The sequence below is a fragment of the Malaya genurostris genome, chromosome 2 (assembly GCF_030247185.1).
Source record: "Malaya genurostris strain Urasoe2022 chromosome 2, Malgen_1.1, whole genome shotgun sequence".
Classification (NCBI taxonomy): Eukaryota; Metazoa; Arthropoda; class Insecta; order Diptera; family Culicidae; genus Malaya; species Malaya genurostris.
The window spans coordinates 242,127,934-242,153,731 of record NC_080571.1 but is presented as its reverse complement, the minus strand read 5'-3'; the positions used below and the strand labels follow the sequence as shown (position 1 = coordinate 242,153,731).

Sequence of the window (25,798 nt, the reverse complement as noted above, 5' to 3'; positions counted from 1 at the left end):
CGTTTGCTGTGAGTTCTGGAGTACCTCAAGGAAGTCACTTAGGACCGTATATATTTTCACTCTACCTTAATGATCTGCACTTCTTACTGAAATGTTTCAAACTATCATTTGCGGATGACTTCGAACTCTACCATCTGATCAAAGAACAAGAAGATGCACACTTTTTGCAAGCTCAATTGAATACATACGCAGGCACTCAGTAATAAGATATGACTACAATCTTTCGCAAAATGTTCTTAAGCGTGAATCGTTCGTGAAAGATTTAGGAGTTATTCTTGATGATAAACTTAATTTTAAGAATCACATTGACTACGTGATTTCGAAGGCATCGAAACTCTTCGGTTTCATATTTCGAATTACCAAAAATTTCGCTAACATACACATACTCTTTATTGTGCACTAGTTCGATCATCGCTTGAATATGCTGCTGTCGTTTGGTCACCTCATTATCAAACTGATATTGATCGTATTGAAGCTGTTCAACGCAAATTCATTAGGTTTGCTCTCCGAAATCTACCCTGGAGAGACCCATTAAACCTTCTAAGTTAAAATGATCGTTGCCGACCGATCTAACTGAATCACCTGTGTGTTCGTAGAAACGTCTACAAGGCTGTTATCATCGCTGATTTAATACAATCACATATTGATTGCCCTGATCTCCTACGATTGGTCAACTTCGACATCCATCGTCGCAATCTTCGTTCACATCCATTTTTACGAATCCTTCGTGCTAGAACTAACTACGGATATAATGAACCGTTTCTCAGTATCTGTCGTTTATTTAACAGTTGCTCGCAGGTCTTTGATTTTCATCTCTCGCGTAATACGATAAAACGCTTATTCAACGATTCCTTGACTATCCAGTAAATAAATGTTCACCATCTTCATTGGAAACTAATCAGATTCGCCGAAACTAACCTGTTCGTCCTCCCTCTCATTTTCTCCGTCTACATGCCGGTTTTAACCCCGTCGTTCGTCCACGCTCACTCACTGCTCCCTCAACTAACCTTCTTCTTCCATTTTTATATCCACTTTTCTCTTCTATCTCGCACACTTAAAAAATGTTACATCTTTATAGATGCACATAAAAGGAGCGTCGCGATTTACTTACATTCACAATACAAAGCATTTAAAGATAAGTCATATCATTAACTTCACAGTTGTTTTAGCTGAAACTCACATCGACACAGACGCAAAATATATGTTTACATGTTAGTAGATGTAATATTGTGCCATCACCGAAGAAATTACGGCATACTTGAATTTACGTCAAGCGGAAATTTCATTTTTTCTAAGAGTGCGTCTTTCAAGGAAGCTGCTCTGTAATGCTGTAATATTGTAATATTGGTTTTAATCGTTAGTTTCAAACGTAAATGTATCTGTTGGATCATTGTAATCTGTTGATACAAAAGATGAGGAGGTTTTATGCCTGCTGGAGAGAGAGATTGCAATATTTCATCTCCATCCGGCTTTTCCCAGCTCTCCAAAATAAAACATAAATAAATAAATTAAATAAAAAATAAATAAATAAAATGTTATGGATGAGCAAAATAATTATTTTTTTACCGTTCTTGGTTACCACTTGTATGTACGTTTGTAAATTTCAATGTTAGTTGTGTCAATCGATACGGAAAACATAACTAACTCTGGTTTGACTGCTAATACAGATTGAAAATCAGCGGAGATAAGATTTGATTATTAGATACTCAGATTGCGAATATCTTGACAACCTACATGGGACATTCTTTTACAAATCGTACGGATTTTGAGTAAAAATATTTTTCGAGTTTTGAAAGCCCATTTAGGCGAAAAGTGATGAAATCGAAATAGCATGCGACACGAATTGGGCATACATTTTAGAAGATTTTATCAAAACTTCAAAAAAATCATAATCAATTTTTTCATAAAAAAATGCCGGTACACGTGTTCAAAAATTTATTCAATAGAAGCTGCAAATAAGTTTTGAGCCGATTTTAAGCTGTAAACTTGTTCTTGATGTACGGTTTGTTAAGAAATGTCCCATGCACATAGTCATCAACAAAAGATTGATACACTCTTGCTTCCGTCGTTGGTTCGGAACATATCTGAAAGTATTGCATTAAAATCATAGAATTTAGCTTCAAAATGTCATGAACACAGTCAATTTGAGCAATTTAATCCACTTTTTGATTTAACATGGCTTCGGTTTTGAACTATGTACGGCTAGAAAATTTCACAATATTCATCACAATACTAGTGGGAGTCGGAAAAAATTTTACTGAACAAACCATGTGTGATGACATTTCAGATTTTACAACGAACAATAGAAACATTTTTTCCATGGAAATATCATTTAAACAGTCCAAGACTTCTTAAAATTTTACAGACGTCTGTAAATTGAAACTCGTTGGTATCCCTCATGTATCAAGTCGAATGCTTCTTGTTCATGTCTTCATACTATTCATTTTCATGTTCTAATATGAATTGTAACTTATTACTTTTCCAGTGCTCTTTGAACTTTTTTCATGTCTGTATTTACATACCATTTGCGAGAATATATCATGCCTATGTAGATGTTCCTATGCATCGCTAATGTTTCACATTAGCATCTTAAGCAGAGCTAACGTGGACGCATGAAAAAGCATACTTACCTGGCATAGGGGTTACCGTGATCAACAAGGCGGTTCCCCCAGGGCGAGGCCTGTCCATTGCACCACGGATGGGTTGACCTCTGCGATTATCCCTCATGTGGATAACTCGTATGTGCAATTTTTGGTAGCCGGGACGTGCGTTCGCGCACATCCCGATCTCGAATACTGACAATGTGACTTTCTAAATTAGATGAAGTTTTCTGAACTCTTCTACAGCAACTGCAGTTATCGTATGGAACAAATAATTAATCTTCTACCAAAACACTGCAGTTATCGTATGAAACAAATAATTTAAAAAAAATTAATACTGAGTTAAGGTAAATAAACGAAGAATAAACCATCTTAGCTCCATTATCTATGATATCTCAAAACCGGATCAGCAGCTCATAGCCGAATTGTGTCGAAACTGTATCGCTTCCTGGTACATGTTGAATAAATCATTTCTATAGAAAAACTCACCAAAATATGACACAACGTAATTCGATTTGATGATTGCTTTTTTGAAAGTCGTTTTTAATTCATCGGCTTCGATGCGCAAAAAACATTTATTTGGATAACTACCATGGTAAGGAATATCTGATATCTGATATACAATGAACGAATGTTAAGAACAAAGATATTTAAAAAGTACATATCTCTCCTGCAGACAATTTCAGACGAGTAATTCAACCGCAGTATGAAAGCTCTTTTGAAGCAGTTTTCTATGTAAAGTTTGCGTTGAACTAATTCGGAAATATTCGAATCCTTTAAAATAATGTTTATACGCCATTTCACGGAGAAAAAAAAACCTATTTTAATCCACCTAGTGGTGTAATGATGCCTTTCTCATATTACTCATTACATCATAAATATAATCGTAAAGTTCGCAAAAACAACTGTTTATTGAATAGAAATTGGATAATTTGTTTCGAATCTAATCTCACAAACTCTATAAAACTTGTTTACCCTGTAGTTCCGGATCCGAAAGTAGTATCCACAACAAATTAAGGAATTCCGTATGAAACTGTAAGACTTTTCTTTTGAACCTATGAGTTTGTGAAAATCGATTTGGCCATCTCCAAGAGAAGTAAGTGAGATCCTTTTTGCAGTTTTTGATCATTATTTCCAATTCTTCCGAAACCGGATTCAGATAAACGGAATAACCGAAGTTGGTTCGTTTACTACCAACAAATATGACCTACAAATTGGAACAGTTTTGAACGTAGTTAAACTTATTCTTACTATCTCATGCTCTATTTCGATTAAACCAATTAAACGAAAACTAACAAACGAAATGAACCTGCGTATCTGTTACTTCTGCATAGGTAAGTCAAGCTAAACAACATAAAACATGTAATAGGATTATTATTTTTTTTATTATTATTATTATTATTATTATTATTATTATCCCCCGGTGAACGACCAAAAGGTTAAAGCCGGGGTAAAATAAATGATATTAATAATAATATTATTATTATTATTATTAATATTATTATTATTATTATTATTATTATTATTATTATTATTATTATTATTGACATCACTACACAACGTGTACGAAATCGAACAAAGCACGCCTTGTTCGTTTTGTGTTTTCTTCTTCTTTCGGCGTTGTACATATTGTCACTCTATATGGCGATTTGAAAACTTTGACACTCATCGCCCTGTAACTGCGGAATCGGAAGTCGGATCCGGATGAAATTTCACAGTAGGTTTAAAGACAGTATGAACTTTAATTCAAATCAAGATTTGTGAAAATCGGTTCAAGCATCGCAGAGAAATCGAAGTGAATTTAGTTTTAGCAGTTTTTCTTCTCCACTTTCGGTGTTCTCGGAACAGGAAAAGAGGAGACCAGTAGTGCCGAATTAAGTTTTCATGCCCACAAACTAACAAGCTCTGAAAACTAGAAGAATTTATCGAACAGTTTTATGGTATTTGTACCTATTTTTAACCATCGTTCGTGGAAAAATACTAATAAAATTGATAATTTTCCACTTATCACGCTTTAGTTCCGAGAGCGGAAGTCGGATCCTGATAAAATGTTCCACAAATTTTTAGGATATTATAAGACCTTTCATTTGAATCTTAGTTTGCAAAAATCGGTTGAGCTGTTCCAGAGATAATTGAGTGTAAACCGGAACCGGAAGTCACATTCAAATGAAATTCAATAGCAAGCTATGGGACCATAATACCTTTCATTTGAAATTTAGTTTGTGAAAATCGGTTAAGCCATCTCTGTAAAAAGTGAGTGCATATTTTTTTCACTTTTTTGGTACATATCATCCTATATCTCCGGAACCGGAAGTCGGATCGGAATGAAATTCAATAGCAGGCTATGAGACTATGAGACCTTTCATTTGAATCTTTGTTTGTGAAAATCGGTTTAGCCATCTCTGAGAAAAGTGAGTGCATATTTTTGTTACATACACACACACACACACACACACACACACACACACACACGGACACATACACACACACAGACATTTGCTCAGTTCGTCGAGCTGAGTCGAATGGTATATGACATTCGGCCCTCCGGGCCTCGGTTAAAAAGTCGATTTTCACAGTGATTGCATAGCCTTTCTATATGAGAAAGGCAAAACGCAGTATCATCAGTAAAAATCATTTGTACACCTTCCAATTCCAAATTTTCAATATTGTTGATAAGAAGTAAGAATATTAACGGTCCGATATTATTGCCTTGCGGCTAAGAGTTACGATCTATTTCCTGTTGAACCAATAACGTTTCCGGATGTCGTTAGTAATTCCCAAATCTCTTATCGATTTTGATTTTGTAGCAAAGTTTTATGGACCAGCGTGTCGAATGCTTTTTCAAGATCGAAGAAAAACGATAAATAAGACAATTGATCAATTCAGGAATAGCTGTTGGGGGGCTTGTCCCGGGTTGGCGGTTCAATGCATAGGACGCTGGTCTTACAAGCCAGTTGTCGTATGTTCGAGCCCCGACCTGGAAGGATTCTTAGTGTCAGTAGGATCCATAGTACTAGCCATGCAATGATTCTGTACACTAAGAATCGGCTGCGAAGTCTGTTGAAACTGAAAGGCCAAATTCCACCAAAGGAATATAATGCCAAGACTTTGACTTTGTTGGGGAGCTACACTTGAACCTGTACTGGAATAAATATGATCATTATTTAAAAAAACAGTAAACAGATTGAAAAATCATTCAGTAAAAACCATTCAAGCGAAGAGGTTGTGTTTCGATTGTACTGGCTCGTGAGTTAACGGCTGCTACCGAGACAATTCTAAGCTTCAGGTAGTTAAACTGCCCATAGCAAACGCAATATTCGGGGCGTTTCCCGACTGGAAAGCTAGCAACGAAGGCCATCCCGTTCATACGCACAGAGGTGTAGAAACACAGAGGTGCGAGAGCATAGAAGTGACGAGTCACAGAGGTGCCATCGCATAAAGGTGCGAAGACGAAGGGGTGCAAAGGCACAAAGGTGCTAAAGCAACCCAGTGCTGATCTACCAGGTACCAGAATTTGTACGCTGAGTAGGATCAAAAGAGACGGCATATATCGCGAGGTGCTACACTGCAAGCATCGCATTTGATCGCCACCAAGAGCAAAAGCACTGTACCTGGGGTCAGGTACAGGCAGCACAGCAAGTGCAGTGGTGTTCACAACGACGGCAGAGCAACTGAGATAGCAGTAAACGACAGAAGACTCCCAATTGGAAACAGCAGAAGACTGCCAATTGGAAATCGTTGGAAGAGCTTCACGTCGTTCTTCACGATAAAGGAACAGAGACATCAGCTACAAGGTAGATTTAATTTAATTTATTTTTTATTTCTTATATCTGAAATTTTACTAAACATAAGTTTTTATTTTGGTATTATTAATTTACAAAAAAATTTAATGTAATGGATGATCTCATGGAAGATCATCCGAATCCGATTCCGGATACTAGTAAGAGTTTAAATACTCCGAGGGCTAAACATTATCCACAGGGTACCACTGGGCCATGGATAGTCTATCTTCGAAAAAAAGAAAAGATTTTAAATTTGATGCAAATTACCAAGGATTTGACATCACATTTCTCTGAAGTTAAAGAAATATGTAAAGTTAATAGAGATAAAATTCGAGTTGTTGTCAATGACTTGAAACAGGCGAACGAAATTGTAACCTGTAAATTATTTTCTGTTGAATATCGAGTTTACATTCCATCGAAGGAGGTGGAAATTGACGGTGTTGTGACTGAAGCAAGTCTGACGGCCGATGATTTACTTAAAAATGGAGTTGGTCGTTTTAAAAACTCCATGCTTGAGGGAGTTAAGATACTCCAGTGCAAGCAATTGTACTCAGCATCTATTGTCGATGGAAAAAAGTCGTATCGTCCCTCAGATTCGTTTCGTGTAACATTTGCCGGATCTGCGTTGCCTAGCCATGTCTATATCGATAAAATTCGTCTTCCTGTTCGGCTTTTCGTACCGCATGTTATGAATTGCACGAACTGTAAAAAATTCGGGCATACAGCTACTTACTGTAGTAATAAGTCCAAATGTATCAAATGTCAAGGGCCTCATAAGGATAATCTTTGCGATAAAGATGTTGAAAAATGTGTTTATTGTGGGGAGAGACCTCATGATGATATTTCAGTATGCGCTGCATTTAAGTTGCGTAAAGACAAAATGAAGCTTTCTTTAAAAGCACGGTCTAAGCGCACATATGCAGAAATGCTTAAAACGGTCATACATGTCTCCCCCTTGGAAACCGAAAACGGTTTTTCAAATCTTATGGAGCCAGAGGAATCTGACTCCGACGGAAATAGTGAAGATACCTCGTTTGTCACTCCTCAAGGGTCTGTTAAGAGGAGATTAACAAACCACAAAATACCTAAAAAGACACCTAAAATTACATCTTCAAAAAAAGATCCCCGTGTTAAAGCTAAAAAGCCAAATTTAAAACCAAAAACTGTGCCTCCTGGTTTGTCAAATTCACAAACCAATCCAGAAACTAGCTCAAGAAAAGACAATAATCCAGTGGGCTCCGTTTCACATTCACCAACAGGATTACTTAAGTTTTCGGAAATTGTAGAATGGATTTTCGCAGCATTCAATATTTCTGAACCTCTAAAGAGTATCATAACGGCATTCCTTCCAATAGCTAGAACTTTTTTGAAACAGTTATCAGCTCAATGGCCAGTTCTTTCAGGTTTTGTATCATTTGATGGATAATTTATCATCCGCCGCAAATGATTCAATCACTGTTCTGCAGTGGAATTGTCGAAGCATCATGCCAAAACTTGATTCATTTAAAGTTTTGTTGCATAGTCAAAAATGTGATGTATTTACTTTGTGCGAAACATGGCTTACATCAAACATAGCCTTAAATTTTAATGACTTTAACATTATACGTCTCGATAGAGACTCTCCGTATGGTGGAGTGCTTTTAGGAATTAAGAAATGTTATTCCTTTTATAGATTAAATATTCCTTCGACTTCTAGTATAGAAGTTGTTGCTTGTCAAATAAACATTAAAGGAAAGGACATTTGCATTGCTTCAGTATATATTCCTCCAAGAGCTCAAGTTGGACAACGACAGCTTAATGAAATTGTCGAAGCCCTTCCTGCTCCACGTTTGATTTTAGGAGATTTCAATTCGCACGGAATGATGTGGGGTTCCGTTTACAATGATAGCAGATCATCCTTAATATATAATATTTGCGACAATTTTAGCATGACGGTACTAAATATGGGTAGCATGACACGGATCCCAAGACCTCCTGCACGTCCAAGTGCATTAGATTTATCTCTTTGCTCGACTTCAATTCGACTAGATTGCACCTGGAAAGTATTTCCTGATTTACACGGTACCGATCATTTACCAATCATCATCTCAATTAGCAGTAACAAAGGCATTGCTAATTCAGTTAATATTCCATATGATTTGACAAAAAATATTGACTGGATTAAATACCAAAGTAATATTTCAAGTGCCTTAACTTCAATGGAAGAGCTCCCCCCACTTGAAGAATATGACTTCCTCGTTTGTGCGATTCTGGAGGCCGCAGAACAAGCCCAAACCAAACGATTTCTTGGTCCATCGTCTAACAGAAGGCCTCCAAACCCTTGGTGGGACAAAGAGTGCTCAGATGCTAAGCACGCGAAACAAAATGCCTTCAAGACGTTTTAAAAACGAGGAGGAGGAACTCCTCAGAATTTTGAAAAATTCTTGACTTTAGAAACCAAGTACAAGAGCATACTTCGGGCCAAGAAATGTAGCTATTGGAGACATTTTGTCGAAGGTCTGTCAAGAGAAACCTCAATGAGCACTCTTTGGAATACGGCCAGACGAATGAGGAATCGTAACGTAGGAAATGAGAGTGAGGAATACTCGAACCGATGGATATTTGATTTTGCGAGGAAAGTTTGTCCAGATTCTGTTCCTACGCATAGCATTATTAGGGAATCTTTTTCAAATAATGGTTCCATTGATAGCCCCTTTTCAATGATGGAATTTTCCATAGCACTCATGTCTTGTAACAATAACGCTCCTGGGTTGGACAGAATTAAATTCAACTTGGTGAAGAATCTGCCCGACCTCGCAAAAAGACGTTTGTTGGAATTGTTCAACAAGCTTCTTGAGCAAAATATTGTTCCACCTGACTGGAGGCAAGTGAAAGTTATCGCCATTCAAAAACCGGGGAAACCAGCTTCCAATCACAACTCATATAGACCCATCGCGATGTTGTCCTGCATCAGAAAATTGTTCGAAAAAATTATTCTACGACGTCTCGACACTTGGGTCGAGACGAACGGTTTGTTGTCAGATACTCAGTTTGGCTTCCGTAGAAATAAAGGGACGAATGATTGCCTTGCATTACTTTCGTCTGACATCCAAATTGCCTTCGTTCAAAAGCAACAAATGGCATCTGTATTTTTAGACATTAAAGGAGCATTTGATTCAGTTTCCATTGATGTTCTTTCAGACAAGCTTCACCAACATGGACTCCCAGCGGTTATAAATAATTATTTGCACAACCTTTTGTCAGAGAAACGCATGCATTTTTCACATGGCGATTTGGTAACATTCAGAATTAGCTACATGGGTCTACCGCAAGGCTCTTGCCTCAGTCCGCTCCTCTATAATTTTTACGTGAATGACATTGACAGCTGTCTAGTATCCCCATGTACACTAAGACAACTGGCAGATGATGGCGTAGTTTCAGTTACTGGACCCAAAGCTATTGATCTGCAAAAACCATTGCAAGATACCTTAGATGTCGCGGACGCTCGAATTAATTTTAATATTTATGGAAGATTTCTTCTGACGAGACGGCCGTAAGTAGAATCGTAAAATCAGGCCGATCCTAGAATAATAGGCTGAGTTATAAAATTTGTATAATGTTTTGTTAGGATGTAGCGTCTAGACAAAATCGGCGCACAGTATAGACAGGAAATAAATATATTATTTCTTTTGCATCTCCTCTGAATGGGAAAACCCATATCAATTGGTCTATTGAGACGCGCAAAGATAAAGGTAAATCAGCAGGTAAAATTAGCATATTTGTCTGTCCCTTTTGAGGTTTGAAGTGTAGTAATAGAATAAGAAAAGTGTACATATAGATGTAAGATGGAAATAATAAAGTAGTCTGTTTTTAGTTAGGAAACAACTCGTGTTTCTTTTTGACGATAAGAAAGAAATCCCTTCGTTTGGAAGGAGCTCGTTTTCCACAAGGGAAAACGAGAGTTAAAAAAATATAAAAAAATCCCTACTTCGTGTAGGAAGAAATTTTCAGTTGGAAAATTTAAATGGTGACCCCGACGTGATTCGGCAATCCTGGAAAGTATACTTTCATTGCGGTGACGAATGTTTTGATGTGCTCTTTACGCGAAAGTTCGTAGTTGCAAGAGTGAAAATTCCGACGTGATTCGGCAATCCTGGAAAGTATATAAATTTACTTTCAATGCGGTGACGAATGTTTTGATGTGCTCTTTACGCGAAAGTTCGTAGTTGCAAGAGTGAAAATTCCGACATGATTCGGCAATCCTGGAAAGTATACTTCCAATGCGGTGACAAGTGGTGATGTGCGGATAGTGAAGAAAATTCAACCCGCAAACAGCTGGTGAAGGATATTCAACCGGCAAACGGCTGGTGAAGGATATTCAACCGGCAAACGGCTGGTGAATTCAACCAGCAAACGGCCTGCGAAAAATAGGATTGGCAGCGGATAGTGAATAAAATTCAACCGGCAAACGGCTGGTGAAGGATATTCAACCGAGATACGGCTGGAGAATTCAACCGGCAAACGGCTGGAGATATTCGACCGACAAAAACGGCGGGTGATAAATTAAATAGAGGTATGTGTTTACATTAAAGTATCTAAGCTAGGAAGCCAGGTTTCGTTCGAATCTCAATTCGAAAGCTAGAAAAAAAAAAATATCAGTTTTTCCTTTTTGTAATAATATTGAAAAAGTAGAGATTAACCTTCGTAAGGTAACTGCTCTACTAAAATGACGCATCCATTTGTAGTCAATAAGAACGGGCATTGCAGATTGTGCAATGAACCCGACAATAAAGAAGATTTAGTGGCATGTGACGAATGTGACCGTTGGTTTCATTTGTCATGTGCTAAACTACTTAGAAGACCGGGAAAATCTGAACGATGGTTATGTATTAAATGCAAAACCATCGAATCAGAAATTCTTAGCTTAAAAAAAAGAGACTCTTCTCCCCATTCAGGGTTTGAAGAAATGTTGAGAATCCAAAGGGATTCAATGAAAAATTTGGTGGATTCAATTAAAGAAATGAAAATTGAACCACAAGAGAATAATGTCTTGAGTATTCTCAAAAGGCAATCCTTGATGGAGCTGCCGTATTTCGATGGCTCATACAAGGTATGGCCTCGTTTTAAAGCCACATTCGAAGAAACCACAAAAGAAGGTGGTTTCTCTCAATTAGAAAATTTGAATCGTCTCCAAAAATATCTGAAAGGAGACGCCTTAAAATTAGTGAGTACCTTGCTCATTGATAAAGGCAATGCAGAGCTGATAATGAAAAAATTAAATCTGCGATTCGGAAGTCCAGAAATTATCTATTCCAATCTACTAAGTGATGTCCTTACTCAAAGGAATCCGAAGTTTGAATTACCTCAAACTGTCATAGACTTTATAACGTCTATTGACCGATTGGTTAATAATATGATTGTAATAAAACACGAAGAATATTTGAACGATCCAAGATTAATTCGTGATTTAGTGGCCAAGTTGCCAAGTAATCTACATCAACAATGGTTGAAATACATTGCTGATATAAAAGATTTAAGTGATGATAATATTTTCATCCCTAATTTAAAAGATTTCAACGATTGGTTGAAACCCCATGAAAGATTGGCGACAATGCTACTCTCTGAAAAAAGTGAGAAGCCAATACGTAATGAACGAATACTCGTTCATGAAAAGAAAACAAATAATAGCGAAATTTCGCGGGTTAAAAGAGCTGTTCTATGTTTTGTATGTAAAGACAAACATAGAACAGTTGATTGTTCCAAATTTAAGGGGATGGACATTCATCAGAGATACACCTTGGTGAACAAACACGGATTATGTTACGCTTGTTGTACGTATAACAATCATAAAGCAAGTGAATGTAAATTGTTCAAAAAATGTGGCACGAATGAATGTCAAAAAAGACATCATTCATTACTACACAAGAACTTGAATAATGACGCCATGAATATGGACCGAGTTAATCTTCATACGAAGGCAAAAGATTCAATTTTATACCAAATTATTCCAGTTACTTTAGAAAACAAGAATAATAAGGTTCACACTTTCGCCTTTATTGATCCTGGATCATCGGTAAGCCTAATTCGGGACGATATAAGGACAAAATTAAAAATTAAAGGGAGAAATAATCCATTAACCCTTTCGTGGACAAATGGGGAATTACAACAAGAAATGGAAAGTGTAGAAATATCTGTGAAAATATCAGGGAAAGATAAGAAACCATACATCCTCAAACATATCAGGAGTGTATCGGAATTAAGTCTTCCTTCACAGTCGCTCAAGGTTCAGGAACTAAAACAAAGATATCCTTACATCAGTGATATTGATTTGCAGGCTTACAATAATGCTACTCCGACGTTACTATTAGGTTTGCCACATTCATACCTAATAGTTTCAGATGAAATTAAAACCGGTAAATTCAATGAGCCAGTTGCACAAAAGAGCAAGCTTGGTTGGATTTTATCAGGACGGGTACTGGGTAAACCAAATCGTAACAATCATGTTATGATGAATAAAGAAATTATCACAGTAGAATCTATTAACAGAAAGATGGAAGAATACTTTAGCACAGAAGCATTCGGAGTGATGGTGCCGAAGAAGACATTAGTGTCAAAGGAAACTAGTAGAGCTAGCTCCATCATGAATGACACAATAAAATATAAAGAAGGAAGCTATGAAATTGGCTTACTTTGGAAGGATGACAATGTCCAATTCCCAAACAGTTTTAATGCTGCCCTAAAAAGGTTACAGTATCAAGAGAAAAAGATGCTCAAGAATTCTGAGTTAAAAAATTGGTACATAAACAAAATAGAAGAATATGTACAAAAAGGTTATGCGCGAAAGCTTACGCTGTCAGAGGCAGGCGAGTATAATCCAAAAATTTTTTATCTGCCTCACTTTACAGTAGTGAATCAAAATAAGTTACCAATAAAACCTAGATTGGTGTTTGACGCGGCTGCGAAGGTAAACGGAGAATCATTGAACACAAAATTATTGTCCGGGCCTGATGCAACTGCTTCCTTGTTAGGAATACTAATAAGGTTTAGAGAAGGTATTTTTGCTATAACCGGTGATATACAAGAAATGTTTCACCAAGTAAGAATACGAAAAGAGGATCAAAACGCTCAAAGGTTTTTATTTAGAACAGACTTTGAAGCTGATCCCCATATATACGTTATGCAAGTAATGACATTTGGGGCTACTTGCTCACCAGCATGTGCGCAATTTGTAAAAAATACAAACGCACGAATTTTTCAAGAGACAAAACCAGATGCTGTTAGAGCAATAGAAAAGAATCACTATGTGGATGACTATCTCGATAGCTTCGAGAGTGTTGAAGCAGCATCAAAGGTGATAAATGAGGTCATTGAAATCCATAGACATGGGCATTTCAATATACGCAGCTTTATTTCAAATTCGAAAAGGCTGCTGGAAAATATTCCGAAAGAAAATAGATCAGACGATAAAACAAAGTTGCTCGGAAATGATGAAGAATCATATGAGAAAGTGTTAGGAGTATTTTGTGAAACCGATACCGACTATCTTAGATACAAGGTCAAAATTCCTAAAGAACAAGAATTTACTAAACGTCAATTACTTTCGCAAAGTATGAGCGTTTATGACCCCTTAGGTCTACTGTCAAACATTACCGTCCAATCACGAGTTTTAATACAAGAACTTTGGAAAACCGGAATAGGATGGGACGAACCAGTTCCAGTTGAAATCAAGGAAAACTGGCAAAATTGGTTAACAAGACTCGAAAAGGTAAAATCATTAAGAATACCGCGTTCTTACTGTCAGTTGCCGAATCCCACTGAGCAGGAGCTAGCAGCTTCTATTGAAAGACAATGTGATAACGCTATTCTTGAAATTCAAGCAATCGCGCGTCAGAAAAGAAGCAGAGGAATACTCGGATTCCTTAAAGATCTCCTTTTTGGGGGCGACGATGTGGAAGAAGAATTGAAATCGTTGCGAATTCATGAGGAACAGAAACTTCATGAAATTTCTCAAACGATGAAAATTCTAAACGAAAAGGCAAAGGTTATGGGCAACGATCTGAATCAAAGGATATACCATTTGAATACAGGCATGATATCCTTAAAAGAACGGTATTCTATCACGCAGATTGAAGTATTCTCCAGGAAACTTCTTGAAGCAACGATGTTAGCATCTCAGTTAGCTGAAGGAATAATACAAAAATATCGTTCAATTCGTCAAGATCCTTTGAATAAAAACGAATTGGAGGAAGTGTTCAACAGTATTAAGAAAAAACTACCTGCGGGTTATACAATCCTGCGGGACCCACTTGCTATTAAATTCGGAGTAAAACTTAGCAATAACTCCATAAATATTTTAATGGAGAATGTAATAATAAATAAGGATAACTTTGAAGTATTCAAAGTTATACCAGTTCCAAGTAATGGAAGCGTGATTGAAGTAGATAATCCAATAATCGCTATCAACCATTTGGAAGAATTCTTTTATATTAATGAAAACTTGATTCAATTTAACGAGAGCCACTATCTGGTAAATCAACCTATACTGACAAAAACAGTTGACTGCGTTGCGGCTGCCATCCTTCATAAGGTTACAAAAGAAAAATGTTTGTCGAAAAAGCTAAATGAAACTTATATTCAGCTAATACCAATGAACAATCAAAATACGGTTGTTTATATAACAAACGAACCAAGGAACATAATTGTCCATTGTGATAATGTGATTATAAATCCTCCGTACAAGGTTGCTATGGTGGAATTAACTTCCGATTGTAAAATTTTGGCAAAAAAGCAGGTTTGGTATGCACAAATTACAGGCGTAAACTATAGAACTAAATCATTCTTTAAATCTATCGATCAGTTACCTTACGAAATTGAAGTTAATCAAAAGAAATTAGTTAAAAGTAACATGACGTTACCTAAAAATCCGTATGAAGAAGTAAATATCATAGATGAAAGGGTTTCAGAAAACCGTCCATATGAAAAACATTTATATGCTTTAGGAGGAGCGACTAGTACGATCATAATTACGTTAATCATTATATTCTGTTACATATATTTTCGAAGAAATAGAAGACAGAGTAGCAATAGTAATAATCAACAAAACATGTTAGAAATGCCACAGTCACTTATAAGTATGCTACAAATGAGGAGATCTAATCTAAATGAAGAATCAATCATGTAACAATTGAGTTAAATCGGTAAATCACCACGCGGATGATTTACGGGCCCCGGAATGTCGCGGACGCTCGAATTAATTTTAATATTTATGGAAGATTTCTTCTGACGAGACGGCCGTAAGTAGAATCGTAAAATCAGGCCGATCCTAGAATAATAGGCTGAGTTATAAAATTTGTATAATGTTTTGTTAGGATGTAGCGTCTAGACAAAATCGGCGCACAGTATAGACAGGAAATAAATATATTATTTCTTTTGCATCTCCTCTGAATGGGAAAACCCATATCAATTGGTCTATTGAGACGCGCAAAGATAAAGGTAAATCAGCAGGTAAAATTAGCATATTTGTCTGTCCCTTTTGAGGTTTGAAGTGTAGTAATAGAATAAGAAAAGTGTACATATAGATGTAAGATGGAAATAATAAAGTAGTCTGTTTTTAGTTAGGAAACAACTCGTGTTTCTTTTTGACGATAAGAAAGAAATCCCTTCGTTTGGAAGGAGCTCGTTTTCCACAAGGGAAAACGAGAGTTAAAAAAATATAAAAAAATCCCTACTTCGTGTAGGAAGAAATTTTCAGTTGGAAAATTTAAATTAGATAACTTGTCCGTTTGGGCTGTCCATCTGGGTATCGAATTCTCTGCGGAGAAAACAGAGCTGGTCGTCTTTTCAAGAAAGCATGATCCCGCGCAGCTTCAGCTTCATATGATAGGAAGAATGATCCAACAGGTTTTGACTTTCAAATACCTCGGGGTGTGGTTTGATTCCAAATGCACGTGGGGAGGACACATTAGGTTTCTGATAACAAAATGCCAACAAAGAGTAAATTTTCTTCGAACAATAACCGGATCTTGGTGGGGTGCTCATCCGGAAGATCTAATAAAATTGTATCAGACAACGATACTTTCAGTGATGGAATATGGGTGCGTTTGCTTTCGTTCCGCTGCAAACTCTCATATTATCAAATTAGAGCGAATTCAATATCGTTGTTTGCGAATTGCTTTAGGCTGCATGCATTCGACACATACAATGAGTCTTGAAGTTCTGGCGGGAGTTCTTTCATTGAAGGATCGTTTTTGGGAGCTTTCGTCGCGACTGCTAATAAGATGCGAGGTACTGAATCCCCTAGTTATTAATAACTTCGAAAGGCTAGTTGAGCTTCAATCTCAAACAAAATTCATGACTGTATATTTTAACCATATGTCACAGGAAATCAACCCTCCAAGATATATTCCTATCCGTGTCAGCCTCCTAAATGTCCCTGACTCAACTTTATTTTTCGACACATCCATGCAGCGCGAAGTGCGTGGAATTCCGGAACACCTACGCTCGTTGGAAATCCCAAAAATATTTACAAGTAAGTTCAGGCATATCGACTCTGAGAAAATGTTTTACACGGACGGATCGCGAATTGAAGAAGCGACAGGGTTTGGTATGTTCAACAATAATGTTTCGGTCTCCTTTAGGCTTCAAGAACCTGCATCTGTTTATATAGCAGAGTTAGCAGCAGTTCATTATAGTTTGAGTATAATCGTCACATTATCTCCAAACCATTATTTTCTTTTCACAGATAGTCTGAGTGCAATTGAAGCCATTCGCTCAAAGGCTGCTGGTAAAAATGAACCTTTTTTCTTGGGCAAAATAAAACAGTGCCTGAACGTCATATTGAATAATAATTATCAAATCACAATATTTTGGGTCCCGGCTCATTGCTCCATTCCAGGCAATGAAAGAGCCGATATTTTAGCCAAACGTGGTGCTATTGAGGGTGAAATTTATGAGAGACCAATTGCTTTCAATGAATTCTATAGCGCGTCTCGCCAAAGAACACTTGCCAGCTGGCAAGCTTCTTGGGATAAAGATGATCTGGGTCGGTGGATGCACTCAATTATTCCTAAAATATCGACAAAGGCATGGTTCAGGGGATTGGATGTGAGTAGAGATTTCATTCGTGTGATGTCCAGACTCATGTCCAATCACTACACGTTAGATGCACATCTCCTTCGAATTGGACTTTCCGAGACTAATCATTGTGCTTGTGGCGAAGGTTACCGCGATATTGACCATGTTGTTTGGACATGCGTGGAGTATCGTGATGTCAGATCTCAACTAATAAATTCCTTGCGTACCCAAGGTAGACTATCCAATGTCCCAGTTCGCGACATTCTTGCTTGTCGTGACGTTCCTTACATGAAACTTCTTTATTATTTCATTAAGTCCATTGGAGTTCCAATTTAAATTTTATTTTATGTTAGATTGTTTTCTCTTCCATGAGTTCAACCAATAGCCAGCTATCTTATAATTAATAAAAGTGATGAACTGATACAAACAAACCTGAAATAGTTATAAGATCATGTACAAAATAAATGTATTTCATTTAATGTAATTTATAATAGCAACTCGCTTGATAAAAACAGTGTTTAGATTAACTAATGAATACCAACATACTAATAGGATATTCGAAATGTATTAGGTTTAAAGTACTATGTATTGTAGATGCCACGGCGAAGAAAAACTTATGTATATTGCCTATGAAATAAACGTATTTATGAAGAAAAAAAAAAGATTGAAAAATTTACATGCGAAACAATTTACCCGGCTATGAGTTAGCTACGGGTTCGAGTCCTGTCTCTGCGGTAACATTTTCGCGGTTTTCAATACATAATTGCATTCGCATGTCAATTTTCTAATCTGTTTTTCTTGTTAGATACTGATCATATTTAAAACTAGCTCAAGACGGCTCTACGTCTTCATAAAGACTAAAACACAAATCGTTGAAGTCAACCGAAGGTTTGATCATCTTCAATATTTTGTGTTCGAGATCACAAACGTCACTGCTTCTATCACATATTGAATGAGATCGTCATGTAGATGTTATGATGTTGGTGTGAAGCCCGATAGGTAGCGAAATAGCCAAAGACGAAATCTCAAATCAGTGTCGGCAGCAGTGTGTGCGTTCTGTTGAATTTGTTTCCATAGATAGAGAACTGCAAGTGAATGCCGTGATGATCAAGTACAGCAAAGCGTGCTTGGTTCTTCTGATCAATTTGGCTATTTCTTCATGTGTTTTCATATGCAGGGTAGTTTAATTGGCAGAACAATTTCTCCGATTAGGAGTTAGCTACGGGTTCGAGTCCCGTCTATGCGATAATATTTTCGCGATTTTCATTGCATAATTGCATTCGCATATCAATTTCCCATTATGTTTTCCCCGTTAGATAATGGTCATATTTAAAACTAGCTCAAAGCGGCTCTACGTCTTACCAAAAACTAAAACACAAATCACTGGACGTTGTTAGAGTTAAAAAAAAACATTTGGTTTTCTATAAATTTATCCAGAACTCTACTGAACTCCAATAGAGAAGGAATCGACCGATAACAGCAAGGATTATAGATAGTTCCGGAAATGAAAACATAAAGTACTCCAGCATTTTTTTTTAGTAATCGGGATAAACACCAGTGGTCAATATGGTGTTGAAAACTCGATCCAAAATCATTTTCCATGACCATAGATTCCAGGATTTTTACGGGATATTATCATAATCATTACATTTGTTAGATTAAAAATAGTGCGGCAATGACTTAATTTGTAGAGGCCAGATGAAGGAAATTAAGATTTATTTATTATTTATTTATTGATTGGACTAATAAAGAGTGACTTTTTAAGAGGTATAGGATTTTATTTTCATAAATGATACAAAAAATTTGAAAAAAATTATGAAACCTTCTTTAGAATCGATAGAACGAGCAACATAATTTAATGTTTGTGGATGATTTCATGCAAATGTTTGGCCGTGGATTCGCTTTAGTTGGCTCATGCGCAAGGTTCAATTTTGCCACATTCTCTCCAACATATCGGCCGTTTTTCACTAATAAATGTTCCAATATTGGCTTCCAGTGCGTCAAACTGGTTTATCCTTGTTGACATGAGACTTAACATGACCCAAAAAAGAAATAGTTCAAAGGTCTTCACTCCAGATGTGGCAATTTCGCTTGTTAATGTATCCATTCAACCAGATATTAGTTTCGTCGCTGAATCATCATCCAACTTCGCCAGTGCCCATTCACTAAATGTTAGACGTTGTAAGTCATGATTAAATAAACCAAACTGTACAAGTTTGACAATGACACAAGACACGATTCACGCGTGATTTGTCAAAAACAGTGTTGCCAAAAGATACGATAAATAAATCATTATTATTCGATTTTGAAAAAGTCAGCGATGAATGAATTTCATACTTCTAAGATACTAGTCGCCCTAATTCCGCCAGAAATTAGTTTAATTTGATTTTCAGGCTTGGTGCGATCCATAATTTGATTATACACTGCACAAATACACTCTAAATTAGAGTGGCTGCAGCTACAATTTTAGTAACCTGTATTTAGATAAACTTCTAACCCTCTAATTGATCCAGAAAACTCGAAAAAAACATACTGATATTTTGGCTTAAATTGTTTCCATCATTCTAGATTACCAATTATCAATAATATAGTCGAAGCCAATTTACCCGCAAAATACACTTACCGCTAGTTTGTAACAGAAATCACTGACCGAACAAAGTGCATAATTTATTTCTGCTGTTTATTACCATTGCGTTAACAAGCAATGCTCAATCAGAGTTGTGAGTGATATCCGTGTTCATGTGAAACCATGGACTTGACTTTTAAACTGGTAGACGCTTTCTACACTGTGCAACATGATCCGTTCATGTTGAAAGTGGTAAGTTGTTTCACTACTTCGTGCTGGTCAATGGCCATGGAAGTCTATTGTTTATGTAATTACATTACGTACTCTAACTAGGTACCAAAAACAAACTCAAAGCTACTCAGTTTACATGATTGAAAAAAAGTCATGTAGGAATGCAAAAACCAGTTTTGAGAATAGCACACTCTCACACTAATTGTCCTCTAAGGCTCATCTACAATGTTTTGACAAACCTCACTCAATCATCAAATGAACTAGCGTATGCACACATACTCGAAATCGTATTCGGTTTTTAGTGTAATGTTTATTCCAGTAACTATCTACAGTAGGTACTGAACTAAGCGTGATTTAACTTGACCTTGGTGTTATAAATGACCGATAAACATCTACATAGTAGTTCCGCTCTCGAGTCATCAATCTGTCGTCAGGTATAATATAGGTACCAATTAAAATGTCGTCTTTTGTAAACGGTTCGCATTTTCAATTACCTAGCAGTGCAATTAAAAACGCAAACATGATTCACTCGGCTGAAGACAGCGTTTCATATGCCCCAAAGAGGAATAGGTCATCAAAGTCAGCAACGGCTAGTATCTTCATCATGATATCCTCATCGGCAGATGAATGAGGTGTTGTTTTACACCCTACAACTGAAACTGATGGCACGAGCTGCCGGTCGTTGCAAATCACGTCACGTTTTTCGGCAGGCTACAACCGCCTCGACGGGGTAGAACTCGAACTAGCAGCTCCGAGTGCATAATGCAAATAGATTAATGATGTTGGCATCTTTCGTGCTGCGTTCGCTCTAGCAACTAACGAGGTTTCGGTACGGTACTACAGGTCAGCGGTCTTCTAGCAGTGGAAAACTGAACCCGGAGACGTCATCTACCGGTGCATTCACAATCAGTCTTAGATTCGCTACCGATGGATCTCGATTCGATGAATGGAGCTACTAATTGAATGAACAGGGATGTGATGAAACTAAAATTAATCGTTCTGGCAACTGGCATTTGAAGCGAATCCAGCTGGATGATTTCTAATCTGAAGCACGACTGTTGTTGAAACATGATTCCATATCGTTCAATCTGGTAAGAAAAATCATCTTACTAATCCGTCAAGAATATTATCATCAATTGCATCAGAGTTTGTGTTCTGTACATGCGATACCATACTGCTAATCAAAACATCGAATTCGGGAGTTGTACTCTCGTCTTTAAACGTCAAGTCATTATGAACTTAGTTAATGTTAGTTATCAACCAGGTTGAATTTTTACCTTTTTTTATAAATATAAAAAATAGGTGTAGAAAAATTTTCCGGGATCCGGAGGGCCGAGTGTCATATACCAATCGATTCAGATCGACGAACTGAGCAAATGTCCGTGTGTGTGTTAGATTGTTATGTGTGTGTGTGTGTGTGTGTGTGTTAGATTGTTAAAATATGTCCATTTTTAATGGAGATATTGATACTTTTGTGTAAGCGATTTTCCCCCTTGTTCTAGTAATAGGAGTTTTACAGGCTTGATGATAACGCGATGTTTCAGAGAATTTTGTTCCAATAACAACACCAGTTATTTCAACTAAAATATTTGTTGAAATTGAAAGGTATGTGTCCTCACTAATTGACAGCATTTTTTTTTTCAAACAGTTAAATTAGTTGTTTCAACCATCGTTTCTGCTAATCGAAAATCAAAAATAACAGTTTAGTTAAAACAACAATCGATTAGTTGTACCAAATTTTAACCAATCGAATTCAGAAAATCAACTAATACTCTGGTTGAAATGGGATCGCGGGTGGTTCCGTGCATAAAACGATTTGAAGCTTTGATTGGTATGCTCTGATCTTGTGTCATGCAAGATCGGATAAAATTCCATGTTATGTCGTTTTTCCTGAGAAATTGACAACTACACCAGGATAAATTTTGAGTGCTTAAGATTAATTTCTAATTTATATAAGATGAACTCGAATGATAATGAGAAAAAGTTTATCGCTTCAACCGAAATCGAAGAATGGTAGGGAAACGTAACGCTATAAAAATAACTGCTTGCATATAAAACTTGAACACAAGCTTGGCGAAGAGAAGCTTAAATATCTAAATCGCAAGTATGTATAAATATATAATTGCAATACATTTGGGATATTCTATCAAATTTCATCACATCATTATTACAAATCGGTAAATTTATTAATATATCGTCATTTACCTGCATCATTACTTTCTTATTGTGAGAAAATCGCAAATATTTAGGATCGAACATAAATGGAATAGGACGGCGCCCCAGTTCATCGTAGCATTAAAATGTACATTGTTACTTAGTTAATAGTTTTCTACCTCGTTCACGCTTTTCCAATACATCGTTCAATTCCGTAGCACTTTTAAATACCCCGTGGCATCGTTTGTGATGGCAATCACTTCCTCATTTCTTCCAGTGTTTGACGAGAAAAACAGTTCAACGAGAGCACCAAGTGGGTGTAACCGCAGCAAAACAAAACGATAGCAAATCGATTTTATCCGCAAAAACAACGATAAAACTGATATTCATCTTTGCGGTCTAATTCACATTTCAGCGGTAGTAAATAACTCTCCCATTCCAAAAGAGAGAGCACCAAACAAAAAACGTTTGCTCAAGTGATGACGAGGTTATACAACTTGGTGAACGGATGATTGCTGTATGCAGAAAATCTACGGCCTACTGAGCTAATATTCGAGGTTTGGAATGGAAAGTATATTATGATCCGATCTGTGAATGGCTCGATTTCTATGAATAGAATTCAAAACAACGTCGTTACCAAAATCGAACCCAATCAATATATTATTCGTATTCGCAGCATGTTAGGTAGTAATAAACTAATAGAATAAAATGCTATTACTACCATTACTAAAGCAATCCAAGAAATATAAATTCCGGTGACAATCCCACGCCCATCGACAAACTGTCAATTGATTTAAAGCGAGAATATTTGGAATAAGTTTCGCACCAAAAAAAAAATTTCGCCTTCAGAAATTAATGGCATCGTGTGTCATCAAAGAAACGTTTTCGGGGCGGATTTCACCCGTTCACAGAACAATTTGCCGACGGTGCAATTATGAACTTTGCTTGGTCCGCTTGAAGTGAAGTTCGTTGCGATTGAGTACCACCTCGAGGCATAGTTCCACAGCACAGCAAAGCTAAAGGTCTTCGGAGATGGTCAACACGTTGGTTCACCAATCCTAAAATGCGGAAACCACTCGTCATTGAGAGACTAGAAAGTTAAGAGCCTATTGAATTTCGATCAAGTCGAGGAATTCGGTAGCATTCAAGTTGTCGCTGCGTGTAGTACAAAAATGTTCGAGTGAAATTCAATAAAAGCTCCGAAATGCTCATGTTGATAAAATTTTGATAAAAATAGCAGAAAATGGATTTTATAGTTTTTCGTTCGTAAGGTTTTACCTTTTTTTATATATATAAAAAATAGGTATAGAATTCGCTCAAACTTTCGAAAAATTTTCCGAGGCCCGGAGGGCCGAATGACATATACCAATCGATTCAGCTCGACGAACTGAGCAAATGTCTGTGTGTGTGTATGTGTGTGTGTCTGTATGTGTGTTGTCAACTAAGAGGTCGAGATCTCAGAGATGGCTGGACCGATTTTGATCAAACTAGTCGCAAATGAAAGTTCTCCCCGTCACCCAAAACGCTATTGAATGGTTTTGAGATCGGATGTTTACTTTTTGAGTTATTCGAAGTTTTATGTCAAAATTTTCAGTTTTTTGACAGTATCTGTCACAATTGACCTTGAAAACAGAATATGTTTTCAGACTTAGATTCCGCACGATAATACCTATTCAACAAGCCATAGATTGTTAAAATCCGTCCATTTTTAACGGAGATATCGAAATTTTTGTGTAAACGACTTTTCCCCCTATCCCAGCAGTAGGAGTTTTGAGCGCTGTATGACAAAGCAATGCTTGGGAGCAACGGAAAACACGATTTTCTATTCTGTTACATACAATTGTTTCTAAGTACCAAAAAGACTGTGTACAGCATCCTGTTTCATGACAATTTGCCTCGGACCGATTTTAGCACGGCTCGTTTTTGGCAACATAATCGTTCGAATATGACATATATAAACCAGATGATGGCAGATTTTTTTTAATTATATTGTTTTAAACTACTTACAGCAATAAATGCTGGAAGAACATAACATCCATATACCATTCGAATCAGTTCGTCGAGGTCAGCAAATGCGTGTGTGACAAATAATTTCACTCAATTTTCTCTGAAAATTTCTTTTCTACAAATTCAGATTCATACGAAAACTCGTATGCTCCCAAACAAAGTTCCTGAATTATGTTTGGTTCCGACCTCTGGTTCCGGAACTACAGGATGATATATGAAACGAAGTCAAAATTGTGTAACTCATTCTTCTCGTAGATGGCTGAACAAATCTAAGATTCAAATGAAATCTAAGAATCGTCTAAGATGCAAATGAAAAGTTTCAAGATCCAACTTCCGGTTTCGGGGATACAGAGTGATTAGTATAAAAATGTCTATTCCACATAAATTAATCAGGTTTATCGGGTTAGCAGATTTGGATAGTCGATAAAAAAAATTAACTTTTTTCAGTTTTAGTGGTATTCAGTTGTCGATTCAGAAGGCACCTAAAAATTTAATTCATGCTATGATTTCTCAAAGATGTCTTCACTGATTTTCAAATATTTTGAAACAAATGTAAACTATACAGCTATTCAGGTGAATTTATCTGACTTCGGCCATACCGATTTTAGAATTCCGGTTCCAGTATAAAATCGTTTCTCAAAGCTCAATCGTTTTCTCAAAAAAGCCTAATCAAATTTCAGAAATAAAAATTTAAATTGAATTAAACTTATGTACAAAATTAATTAGTTTTATACATACATACAAAAATTAATGAATTTTATCAAATTAATCTTCAAAGTTGTACTCAAAACTGTAATTTTTTCGTCATATGGCCATACGAATCGGTTTGGATTATGCTGGTTCCTGAATACCGGCTCTGGAAGTACCTTAAATTACCGTAAACTCTAAAGTGGAACTTACATATCATGGCATGTTTAATCGATTATCACACTTCTAGATTTAAATTCGATTGTATTTGCAGTTTCGACATTACAGAGTAATGAGTGATTACAATCTCAAATTGTCGCTTAAAACGACGGTCATTAAAATAATGTAATGAAAACTTAAACACCGAAGAATATTCATGCAAAAAACACATGCGAATTGATAAAAAAAAAGGTATCATCTCACTGCTAGGTGGATTAATCACGTTTTTATAGTAATAATGTATGATTATGTGTACATATCCATTCCATTAACTAAATCGTATATTTTTTGTCATTCCAGGTAAATATAAACGATTTATGAAACACTGGTACTATTACCTACATGAAAATGAGGTAAGCTTTTCGAAACATTATTATTATATATTTTTATTTAACCCTGATTTTACATGTAAATTTTCTTAGTGTCGGAACATTGAAATCAACTAGGTAAATAAATGTATTCGTGAAATATTCTCCTGCACAAAAAAAAAAGAATAATGC

The 25,798-nt window shown here is 36.5% G+C and overlaps 1 protein-coding gene and 1 non-coding gene across 4 annotated transcripts in view; both read left to right on the top strand.

The window, feature by feature from the left end:
• The window catches only part of LOC131428349 (tenascin-R), a 328,173-nt gene that overhangs the window by 138,524 nt on the left and 163,851 nt on the right, over window positions 1-25,798 (top strand). The gene's annotated exons all lie outside the window — the stretch shown is intronic.
• LOC131433346 (U1 spliceosomal RNA) lies at window positions 2,623-2,786 on the top strand. The gene has a single exon (XR_009230165.1). It is a non-coding gene; the product is annotated as a U1 spliceosomal RNA (small nuclear RNA).